Source organism: Mytilus edulis, chromosome 1 (genome assembly GCF_963676685.1).
Source record: "Mytilus edulis chromosome 1, xbMytEdul2.2, whole genome shotgun sequence".
Classification (NCBI taxonomy): Eukaryota; Metazoa; Mollusca; class Bivalvia; order Mytilida; family Mytilidae; genus Mytilus; species Mytilus edulis.
Genome location: NC_092344.1, coordinates 402,127 through 415,364, shown reverse-complemented (window position 1 = coordinate 415,364; position 13,238 = coordinate 402,127).

Here is a 13,238-nt window from a genome sequence, read left to right as displayed (position 1 = left end):
TGAAAACAAAACTTTACGACAAAAGAGATGATTTCAGCTTTCCAATTGTGAACTTTCCATTTCTAAGTAGCAACATTCCAGCAGCACCTGCATACGGGGTATATATCTCCCAATTGATACGATATTCCCGTGCTTGCATTTCCTATCATGATTTTCTTGATAGAGGTTTGCTGCTCACAAGGAAGCTATTAAACCAAGAGTTCCAAATGGTGAAGTTGAAATCATCCCTTCGTAAATTTTACGGACGCCATCACGAGTTGGTTGACCGTTATGGAATAACCGTTTCACAAATGATATCGGATATGTTCCTTATGTCTTAACTACAATCCCCTTCCCTTTCATGAATATGACCTACCGAATTAGACTATTTACCGGATTTGTAATCACTTAAGCAACACGACGGGTGCCACATGTGGAGCAGGATCTGCTTACCCTTCCGGAGCACCTGAGATCACCCCTAGTTTTTGGTGGGGTTCGTGTTGTTTATTCTTTAGTTTTCTATGTTGTGTCGTGTGTACTATTGTTTTTCTGTTTGTCTTTTTTATTTTTAGCCATGGCGTTGTCAGTTTGTTTTAGATTTATGAGTTTGACTGTCCCTTTGGTATCTTTCGTCCCTCTTTTATTACCACTGGGTCGATGTCTCTGCTGGTGGACATTTTGTCCCCGAGGACATCATCCGCCCAGTAGCAAAACTACAATTGCATGAACTTACGAAGATTAAACAGGAAACTGGCTCGGACGTCGCCCAGTATAAAAAGGTCCGAAACAGACGTCACCATGGACACGGTGTCGTCTGATACGGCAGGTGTCCCCTCATCACCAGACATGACAAATATCTCAAACACGACTCATTCAGATCATCGTCCTAGTGACAATAGCAATATTACACATATACAGCCATGTTCAGTTCTCCTTAAAGACATTTTGGTGTTTGATGACACAGTACAACACTGTCGCATTTCAAAATGTGAGACCAAAGGCTGCAAAACTTGTGCTATTTTAATTACAGATGCTGAATTCACTAGCAATTTGACCAAGAAGTCATATTTTACCAGAAGTTACGATGATCTGAATTGTAAATCGATAAATGTCGTCTACGGATTAGAGTGCAACCTTTGCGGATTGGTATACGTCGGTGAAACGAAAGGAAGGCTTAACAAACGTATGTGCGGTCATAGATCAGACATTAACCTTAATGCTAACGACATTCTATACCAGCATTTCAATCAGCCCGATCATTCCATCGTTTCTATGACAGTTCGCATTATCGAAAAGATATACCATAGCTCTAACAATCCTAATCTTTCAACGACTCTCCGTAGACAAAAAGAAGACTACTGGATTAGACAATTGGGAACTGCAACACCTTATGGCTGCAATGACAAAATTGATGGTATAGGTATTCTATCTAGTCCTTCGTGTAACTCGGTGAATGTGATGAATATTTTCAACTCGACTCCTCGACGTAGACGCAGTCATGGTCATCGTCATTATACATCACCTTCTCTGCATGATGTCTCTATTAATGACTTGCTGCCATTCATACAAAAGCCGTTAGGTATTCATCACATTCGCACGAAACTTTATTCATTACCCCTTTCGAAACTTCATTCTCTGTTCAATTTATGTTTGGAATCCACTGTTACAAACCCCCATTCAAACCAATACAAACTTGAAGCTATAATTTCGGATATTGCAAGTCACAGACTTTTCAAGCCAGTTCGCATTGGAAAAGATGAAAAAGAGAAAAGATCTTTTCTTAATCTTTCCTTTGCCAACAAAGGTCTCGATGGCGTCAACCTAGGCAATATCCTTCATCATAAATTAGTGCAATCGAAAATACCTCCTTATTTCAAAGACCAGTCTGTACCAATAATTTCTTATACCTATACCAAACCTATTGCAACTAAAATTTTCAATTACAAACGCGTTTTGCAGGATCTCGATATTGACGACTTCAAGTCTAAACCTCCTGATTGCACTTGTGCTAGTTCCAAATTCACATATAATCCTGCTGGCCACGTTATTACCGGTGACCTTAACATTGTTAATAACACTTCTCTACGAAATGTGTTATCGAAAGGTCCCAAATATCGTGAGCCTAAATCCATCAATTGGAAATACAACTTTAAAATTTTGATGGATTCAGTCGAGGATTATGCCAGGCAATGGGCTAAGCGCGAGAAGGAAGACGTAGACACTCTTTCCGAATGGATTAAGGCAGTGAGGTCGTTGATACAAATCAGAATTAAGAAACTGAATGGGTCCATCAATGCCCATGCTACGTCAATCTTTAAAGACCCAAATGTTGCAAAACACCTATCCGACCTCCATGACAAATATGTTGTTGTCCCTGCAGATAAAGCCCCAAATAACATCGTTTTTGTGTGTAAAAGTCACTACATCAACTGCTTGATAAACGAATTAGGTATTGACAATTCACTTGGTAACTCAACATATACCCTCACGACACTTACCAAAGAGGAAATCCTGGATAATCATAGGTCTGTTCTATGTTCCTTTGGAATTTCAACCAAAGATGAAGAACTGGATCTTCCATCACTGTATTGGATACCTAAACTACATAAGTGTCCTTACAAACAACGGTATATTGCTGGGTCTTCCAAGTGCTCCACGAAACCTCTTTCTAAATTATTAACATCTATTTTATCAGCAATCAAAGACGGGCTTCAAAGTTATTGTGAAACTGCCTATTCTAGAGGTGGCGTGAATCAGATGTGGATACTTAAAAATTCAAAAGATCTTTTAGAGTACATACAATCTAACTCTCTTTCATCTTGTAACAGTATTAAAACATTTGACTTTTCTACCCTGTACACAAGTATTCCACATTCCAAACTAAAAGACAAATTGAAAGAGTTGATATTACTTTGCTTCATAAAAAAGAATGGCCAACGTAGATACAAGTATCTTGTCTTAGGGAGGGATAAATCCTACTTTGTAAAGAATCACTCTGATTCAAACAAAAAATTCTCTGAAACTGATATTATCAAGATGCTTGATTTCTTGATTGACAACATATTTGTTACGTTCGGAGGACGTGTTTTTCAACAGACTGTCGGCATTCCAATGGGAACAAACTGTGCCCCTCTACTCGCCGACTTGTTTCTTTATTATTATGAGGCTGACTTCATGCAGGAACTTCTTAGGAAGAAAGATAAGAAGTTAGCAATATCCTTTAACTCTACTTTCCGCTATATAGATGATGTTCTTTCACTAAACAATTCAAAATTTGGTGACTATGTGGAACGCATCTATCCAATCGAACTAGAGATAAAGGATACTACAGATACAGTTAAGTCGGCTTCATATCTTGACTTACATCTAGAAATTGACAATGAGGGTCGGTTGAAAACAAAACTTTACGACAAAAGAGATGATTTCAGCTTTCCAATTGTGAACTTTCCATTTCTAAGTAGCAACATTCCAGCAGCACCTGCATACGGGGTATATATCTCCCAATTGATACGATATTCCCGTGCTTGCATTTCCTATCATGATTTTCTTGATAGAGGTTTGCTGCTCACAAGGAAGCTATTAAACCAAGAGTTCCAAATGGTGAAGTTGAAATCATCCCTTCGTAAATTTTACGGACGCCATCACGAGTTGGTTGACCGTTATGGAATAACCGTTTCACAAATGATATCGGATATGTTCCTTATGTCTTAACTACAATCCCCTTCCCTTTCATGAATATGACCTACCGAATTAGACTATTTACCGGATTTGTAATCACTTAAGCAACACGACGGGTGCCACATGTGGAGCAGGATCTGCTTACCCTTCCGGAGCACCTGAGATCACCCCTAGTTTTTGGTGGGGTTCGTGTTGTTTATTCTTTAGTTTTCTATGTTGTGTCGTGTGTACTATTGTTTTTCTGTTTGTCTTTTTTATTTTTAGCCATGGCGTTGTCAGTTTGTTTTAGATTTATGAGTTTGACTGTCCCTTTGGTATCTTTCGTCCCTCTTTTATTACCACTGGGTCGATGTCTCTGCTGGTGGACATTTTGTCCCCGAGGACATCATCCGCCCAGTAGCAAAACTACAATTGCATGAACTTACGAAGATTAAACAGGAAACTGGCTCGGACGTCGCCCAGTATAAAAAGGTCCGAAACAGACGTCACCATGGACACGGTGTCGTCTGATACGGCAGGTGTCCCCTCATCACCAGACATGACAAATATCTCAAACACGACTCATTCAGATCATCGTCCTAGTGACAATAGCAATATTACACATATACAGCCATGTTCAGTTCTCCTTAAAGACATTTTGGTGTTTGATGACACAGTACAACACTGTCGCATTTCAAAATGTGAGACCAAAGGCTGCAAAACTTGTGCTATTTTAATTACAGATGCTGAATTCACTAGCAATTTGACCAAGAAGTCATATTTTACCAGAAGTTACGATGATCTGAATTGTAAATCGATAAATGTCGTCTACGGATTAGAGTGCAACCTTTGCGGATTGGTATACGTCGGTGAAACGAAAGGAAGGCTTAACAAACGTATGTGCGGTCATAGATCAGACATTAACCTTAATGCTAACGACATTCTATACCAGCATTTCAATCAGCCCGATCATTCCATCGTTTCTATGACAGTTCGCATTATCGAAAAGATATACCATAGCTCTAACAATCCTAATCTTTCAACGACTCTCCGTAGACAAAAAGAAGACTACTGGATTAGACAATTGGGAACTGCAACACCTTATGGCTGCAATGACAAAATTGATGGTATAGGTATTCTATCTAGTCCTTCGTGTAACTCGGTGAATGTGATGAATATTTTCAACTCGACTCCTCGACGTAGACGCAGTCATGGTCATCGTCATTATACATCACCTTCTCTGCATGATGTCTCTATTAATGACTTGCTGCCATTCATACAAAAGCCGTTAGGTATTCATCACATTCGCACGAAACTTTATTCATTACCCCTTTCGAAACTTCATTCTCTGTTCAATTTATGTTTGGAATCCACTGTTACAAACCCCCATTCAAACCAATACAAACTTGAAGCTATAATTTCGGATATTGCAAGTCACAGACTTTTCAAGCCAGTTCGCATTGGAAAAGATGAAAAAGAGAAAAGATCTTTTCTTAATCTTTCCTTTGCCAACAAAGGTCTCGATGGCGTCAACCTAGGCAATATCCTTCATCATAAATTAGTGCAATCGAAAATACCTCCTTATTTCAAAGACCAGTCTGTACCAATAATTTCTTATACCTATACCAAACCTATTGCAACTAAAATTTTCAATTACAAACGCGTTTTGCAGGATCTAGATATTGACGACTTCAAGTCTACACCTCCTGATTGCACTTGTGCTAGTTCCAAATTCACATATAATCCTGCTGGCCACGTTATTACCGGTGACCTTAACATTGTTAATAACACTTCTCTACGAAATGTGTTATCGAAAGGTCCCAAATATCGTGAGCCTAAATCCATCAATTGGAAATACAACTTTAAAATTTTGATGGATTCAGTCGAGGATTATGCCAGGCAATGGGCTAAGCGCGAGAAGGAAGACGTAGACACTCTTTCCGAATGGATTAAGGCAGTGAGGTCGTTGATACAAATCAGAATTAAGAAACTGAATGGGTCCATCAATGCCCATGCTACGTCAATCTTTAAAGACCCAAATGTTGCAAAACACCTATCCGACCTCCATGACAAATATGTTGTTGTCCCTGCAGATAAAGCCCCAAATAACATCGTTTTTGTGTGTAAAAGTCACTACATCAACTGCTTGATAAACGAATTAGGTATTGACAATTCACTTGGTAACTCAACATATACCCTCACGACACTTACCAAAGAGGAAATCCTGGATAATCATAGGTCTGTTCTATGTTCCTTTGGAATTTCAACCAAAGATGAAGAACTGGATCTTCCATCACTGTATTGGATACCTAAACTACATAAGTGTCCTTACAAACAACGGTATATTGCTGGGTCTTCCAAGTGCTCCACGAAACCTCTTTCTAAATTATTAACATCTATTTTATCAGCAATCAAAGACGGGCTTCAAAGTTATTGTGAAACTGCCTATTCTAGAGGTGGCGTGAATCAGATGTGGATACTTAAAAATTCAAAAGATCTTTTAGAGTACATACAATCTAACTCTCTTTCATCTTGTAACAGTATTAAAACATTTGACTTTTCTACCCTGTACACAAGTATTCCACATTCCAAACTAAAAGACAAATTGAAAGAGTTGATATTACTTTGCTTCATAAAAAAGAATGGCCAACGTAGATACAAGTATCTTGTCTTAGGGAGGGATAAATCCTACTTTGTAAAGAATCACTCTGATTCAAACAAAAAATTCTCTGAAACTGATATTATCAAGATGCTTGATTTCTTGATTGACAACATATTTGTTACGTTCGGAGGACGTGTTTTTCAACAGACTGTCGGCATTCCAATGGGAACAAACTGTGCCCCTCTACTCGCCGACTTGTTTCTTTATTATTATGAGGCTGACTTCATGCAGGAACTTCTTAGGAAGAAAGATAAGAAGTTAGCAATATCCTTTAACTCTACTTTCCGCTATATAGATGATGTTCTTTCACTAAACAATTCAAAATTTGGTGACTATGTGGAACGCATCTATCCAATCGAACTAGAGATAAAGGATACTACAGATACAGTTAAGTCGGCTTCATATCTTGACTTACATCTAGAAATTGACAATGAGGGTCGGTTGAAAACAAAACTTTACGACAAAAGAGATGATTTCAGCTTTCCAATTGTGAACTTTCCATTTCTAAGTAGCAACATTCCAGCAGCACCTGCATACGGGGTATATATCTCCCAATTGATACGATATTCCCGTGCTTGCATTTCCTATCATGATTTTCTTGATAGAGGTTTGCTGCTCACAAGGAAGCTATTAAACCAAGAGTTCCAAATGGTGAAGTTGAAATCATCCCTTCGTAAATTTTACGGACGCCATCACGAGTTGGTTGACCGTTATGGAATAACCGTTTCACAAATGATATCGGATATGTTCCTTATGTCTTAACTACAATCCCCTTCCCTTTCATGAATATGACCTACCGAATTAGACTATTTACCGGATTTGTAATCACTTAAGCAACACGACGGGTGCCACATGTGGAGCAGGATCTGCTTACCCTTCCGGAGCACCTGAGATCACCCCTAGTTTTTGGTGGGGTTCGTGTTGTTTATTCTTTAGTTTTCTATGTTGTGTCGTGTGTACTATTGTTTTTCTGTTTGTCTTTTTTATTTTTAGCCATGGCGTTGTCAGTTTGTTTTAGATTTATGAGTTTGACTGTCCCTTTGGTATCTTTCGTCCCTCTTTTTTTAACATACGTTGAGGAAAAAAATATTAATTTATAAAAATTAATTTTTAAGAATTTTTTCTGCAAGCATATAATAGTCAAATGGACAATAAGAAGGTATATAGTTACGATAAGGTTGTCAGGTCATTAAAGATTGCATATTTTGGCTTTAATATAACTTCACTTACATGGTCTTTGCATCGGAATTAAACACATTTATTTCAAAGGCACTGGCTACGGTTACATGGAAATGTAACAATAATAACAAATTTATTGTTACATCGGAGACTAATTGCTGGAATGCAAAGTTGTGTAAGGAACCGATTAATTACGAATGTAACAATAATTATTGAGGCTACGGTTACATTGTGTTATTATTACATGAACAACAGCAATGTACGCTAGATTTATTAAATTTAAACCTTCTATGGTTGTGTTGCTTAATTCTTTCATATGTACTAAATAATAATTGTAATAATGATAGATAATATAGGGTTATTGCATGAATATTAGGGAATATTGTCCAGAGTAGAATTTTATATTGCACGAGCTTGCGAGTGCAATATATGTTCTACGAGAGACAATATGCCCTCTTCTAAAAGGAATATCGCAGAATGGATTTGCACAGTATGCGATGCAGACGTTCACAACGCGACATCACTGGTGTGTGATGACTGCTTGGAGTGGTTTCATCAAAAATGTGTCAGACTCTGAAAAATAAAATAAATGTCTTAACTTTTATTATTTAATGACGGCGTGCACAAAGCTGAGTCCACAAACGTAACGTCTTCAAATTACGAAAACCATTTACGACGTCGGCATTTTCCCCCAGAAAACAAGCGCGTCATAAAAACACTGGACACCTTGTTTATCACATAACTTTAAATATTTACGTTCAACATATTTCTTTTTTCTTTCGAACAAAAAAGTGCAGCAAATGCACATTCTGGAAATATAAATAAATATATGCTAAGAGCAGTGAAATGGCAATAGTTAGCGACTATGTCGTGGACCCTTTTCAGAAAATAGCGTTAAAACGTCAATTCTTTAGATTGTAACATAATAGCTGGACATTAAAAAAAATCAGGAGTTCAGTCTGGACTATCGAATCCTTCATATTTTGCAGATTATTTTAAACCTCTGGTTATGCACATTTGGAATTCCAAGTTATTTTGAAAATAAAAAGATTGCAATTACATATTTTTCTTGCCGATTCTTCCACTTCGATTATTAGTCCTTCCAAATTACTTCTTCTTACACATAACGAAGATCATTCCAAACTTATCTACCATGATCGTTTTTGATTTTTTTGCGATGAATTTCGTGATATGTCCGAGTCCGAATCCTAAAAATTCTATTATACGAAAATGCTGGAAAACATGTTGAATTTGTAAAAGTTTTAGGTCAAAACTTTAATTTATGCATTTTTAATGTTACAAGTTACAACGTATTTTTGCCGTTTTCTATATGTCCGTTTCATGCTTTATAGATTAAATTTTAATTTACTTTACTGTTATTGTGGATTTTAATGGCATGCATTCATCATTTTATCATAAAGAAATTCTTATTCTTATTCTTATCCAAAAATATTTTAAACACGTTTGTATAAAACTATTTAAAAAGTGCATTTTACAATTGCCGTCAACTTTGTGCACGCCGTCAGTACATTCGTAGTGCTGTTTTTCGTGTAACAATAACGCTATGGAAACGTAGCTTCAATAGTTATTGTTACATTCGTAATTAATCAGGTCCTTATCCAACCATGCATTCCGGCATTTAGTCTCCAATGTAACAATTATATTTTTTATTATTGTTACATTTCCATGTAACCGTAGCCAGTGCCTATTTCAAAACCAGTTGTTGGCATGACACGGGTTATGTTCTTCTCTATATTTTATGATGGTATAATAATAACACCCTATCAGGAGGGATTGTGTCTGATATTCATAGGATGAAGTTATAATCTTTCAATCAGTTTAATTGAGGTTTTGAGCTGGCATGTCAGTAACTGCTAGTAGTCAGTTGTTATTATGTATTATTGTCATTTTGATTATTTTCTTTTGTTACCTCTTCTGACCTCGGACTTTTTTTAAACTGAATTTTACTGTGTGTATTGTTATGCGTTTACTTTTCTACCTTGACAAGTGATATAAAAAAACATGTTTAACCCTGCCGCACTTTTGCGATTGTCCCAAGTCAGGAGCGTCTGTCTCTTGTATGATTTTAAATTTTAGTTTCTTGTGTATAATTCGGAGTCAAGTATGACGTCCATTATCACTGAACTAGTATAGATATTTGTTTGGGGGCCAGGGTTACTCTCTGCATTGAAGACCTATTGGTGATCTTCTGCTGTTGTCTGGTCTATGTTCGGGTTGTTGTCTCTTTAACACATTCCAAATTTTCGTTCTCAATTTAATTTCTCTTAAAAATGAGTTTTAGTTGCTATTATTTTAGATTTTGTTAAATATCATGACAATTGACAATCATACCACATCTCTATTAGTGGACTCATTGACAATCACACCACATCTCTTTCTTTTTATATTAACTATTAGTGGATAGTGGTCTCATTGACAATCATACCACATCTCTATTAGTGGATAGTGGTCTCATTGGCAATCACACCACATCTCTTTCTTTTTATATTAACTATTAGTGGAAAGTGGTCTCATTGACAATCACACCACATCTCTTTCTTTTTATATTAACTATTAGTGGATAGTGGACTCATTGACAATCACACCACATATCTTTCTTTTTATATTAACTATTAGTGGATAGTGGTCTCATTGACAATCACACCACATCTCTTTCTTTTTATATTAACTATTAGTGGATAGTGGTCTCATTGACAATCATACCACATCTCTATTAGTGGACTCATTGACAATCACACCACATATCTTTCTTTTTATATTAACTATTAGTGGATAGTGGTCTCATTGACAATCATACCACATCTCTATTAGTGGACTCATTGACAATCATACCACATCTCTTTCTTTTTATATTAACTATTAGTGGATAGTGGTCTCATTGACAATCATACCACATCTCTATTAGTGGATAGTGGTCTCATTGGCAATCACAACACATCTCTTTCTTTTTATATTAACTATTAGTGGAAAGTTGTCTCATTGGCAATCATACCACATCTCTATTTGTGGATAGTGGTCTCATTGACAATCATACCACATCTCTATTAGTGGACTCATTGACAATCACACCACATATCTTTCTTTTTATATTAACTATTAGTGGATAGTGGTCTCATTGACAATCATACCACAGCTCTATTAGTGGACTCATTGACAATCATACCACATCTCTTTCTTTTTATATTAACTATTAGTGGATAGTGGTCTCATTGACAATCATACCACATCTCTATAAGTGAATATTGGTCTCATTGGCAATCACACCACATCTCTTTCTTTTTATATTAACTATTAGTAGATAGTGGTCTCATTGACAATCATACCACATCTCTATTAGTGGATAGTGGTCTCATTGACAATCACACCACATCTCTTTCTTTTTATATTATTTATTAGTGGATAGTGGTCTCATTGACAATCATACCACATCTCTTTCTTTTTATATTAAGTGGCAATCATACCACATCTCTTTCTTTTTATATTAAGTGGCAATCATACCACATCTCTTTCTTTTTATATTAAGTGGCAATCATACCACATCTCTTTCTTTTTATATTAAGTGGCAATCATACCACATCTCTTTCTTTTTATATTAAGTTGCAATCATACCACATCTCTTTCTTTTTATATTAAGTGGCAATCATACCACATCTCTTTCTTTTTATATTAAGTGGCAATCATACCACATCTCTTTCTTTTTATATTAAGTGGCAATCATACCACATCTCTTTCTTTTTATATTAAGTGGCAATCCTACCACATCTCTTTCTTTTTATATTAAGTGGCAATCATACCACATCTCTTTCTTTTTATGGTCTCATTGCATTCATGCCACATCTCTTTCTTTTAAAGTTAAACTGCATTTAGTTTAAATGTCCCTGCCAGACCATTAAACTTTGATAAGAGTTATGAAAGTAAATAATAAAACAAAACTTAGATTTTTCTGTTTCTTTATTAAGATCATTGTGAGATGGTCACACACATATGTTCATTAAAGAAAGGCATAGCTTAAGATTCTTTTTTTTTACAAACATATCTTTTCACTCAGATAAGAATTAAGACATCAATAAATACATATAATCAATATTGAACAGTATTTCTATGCCCAACTAAAAACTGTTTTATATCTTTTGTCAAATTTCCATACCATTCCAAGTTTTGCTCACAAGGCATGCATATGTTTATAAGAATCTAAGATGATTTCTTTTATGTCAAACTATTTTTTAACTCAGACAAAATCTTAACCAAGAAAAAGTTGCTAAACAGTGTTAGAAAAATAAAGATAAATGTCTTACAACTGATGTCAAATAAAAATATTGAAGTTTTGGAAATGCAGTATCATTTACTTTAATTCTTGAATTTAAAAACTTTTTTTTTTAATTCAATATCACATGCACAGATGGCAAGGAAAACAAAATAAAATAAGATTAGAAAATCAATGAAAATCAAATTAAAAATACAATACAAAGATTGACAGTGTTTTGTCTTTTCTAACTGTCATTTTTTATCGTCATTGTTTTATAAAGGAGAAAGGTATGGTAAACTGGAACAAAGGTAATGTATTCAAATGACTACAAGAAATCTATATCAAAAAAAGAGAAAGTTTGTTCTAATAAAATAAAGAAAAAGTAATAATATAATTACTTACAATGAAAAAGCACAAACAACTGTTAATATATGAGCTGCTTTGGATAAAAATTGACTTTGAATGATTCTGGAAATGCACTATGAAATAAAGGATGAGTTTTAGTCTGTTTTGTAGGGTTCTTATATTAACTCTATTAACAGTTACAAAGTTTGCCAGATATTTTTCAACAAAAATTAAGTGAACAGATGTATATTATTATTTGTTCCTGTTGTTTTATAATTGATGTGTTTCCCTTGGTCTTCTCTCAATCAATTTATGACATTTGAACAGCTGTATATTACTGTTTCCTTTATTTGAATAAGGTTGATATCTATCGGAGGCAGCTCATATATAGAAATAATTACAAATGCATACATAAATTAATTGAATTTCTAAACAAAAAAAAGTAATGTTTAGAGTTAACTACCACTGTTGTTTAAAGCAGAAAACTAGTTCTATAGGAGACACTAAAGATTATATAAAAGAGGTCACAGTGTAATTACTGTCTTTGTAATTATCTTCTGATTCAACCAATCACCAGTCTAACAATTTTTTCAAAAATATCTCATACAATTGAAATAAACTCAACATATTTTTTTTCCAGAATCTTTAGTACAAAGTCTATAAAAAAATTAATTGGATTACTATTTGTATGTAAATTAACACTTGGCAGGTTGAAGAATGACATGTGACAACACTGACTGTCATATACAAAGTCACATGATGCCTTTTTTACAATGTCACATGATGCATTTTAAATAGTCATACAGGCTTGATTGTTAAAATTGTCTTTAAGCCTCTTCGAGAAATCCATGAAAATCACAGCACCATTTTTCAAGAAAAATTTGAAACATAAGATAGAAACAAAATATTTGCTTCTGACAATACAGCATTATACCAATGAGGTATTACTCAAACACATATCCTGTCATCAACTTGAAGCTATTTCTATAGAAATCTTGGTAACGTAACAATAATAATCAAGAATTCTTTCAACTAAATATCTTTCTTAAAAGCAGTCTAAATATTTCTAAAACAATATTTTTAATACTAATGTGTGAAGATATTTTAATTATTATGCTTGAAGACAAGCCATTCCAGAAATGGAGCATT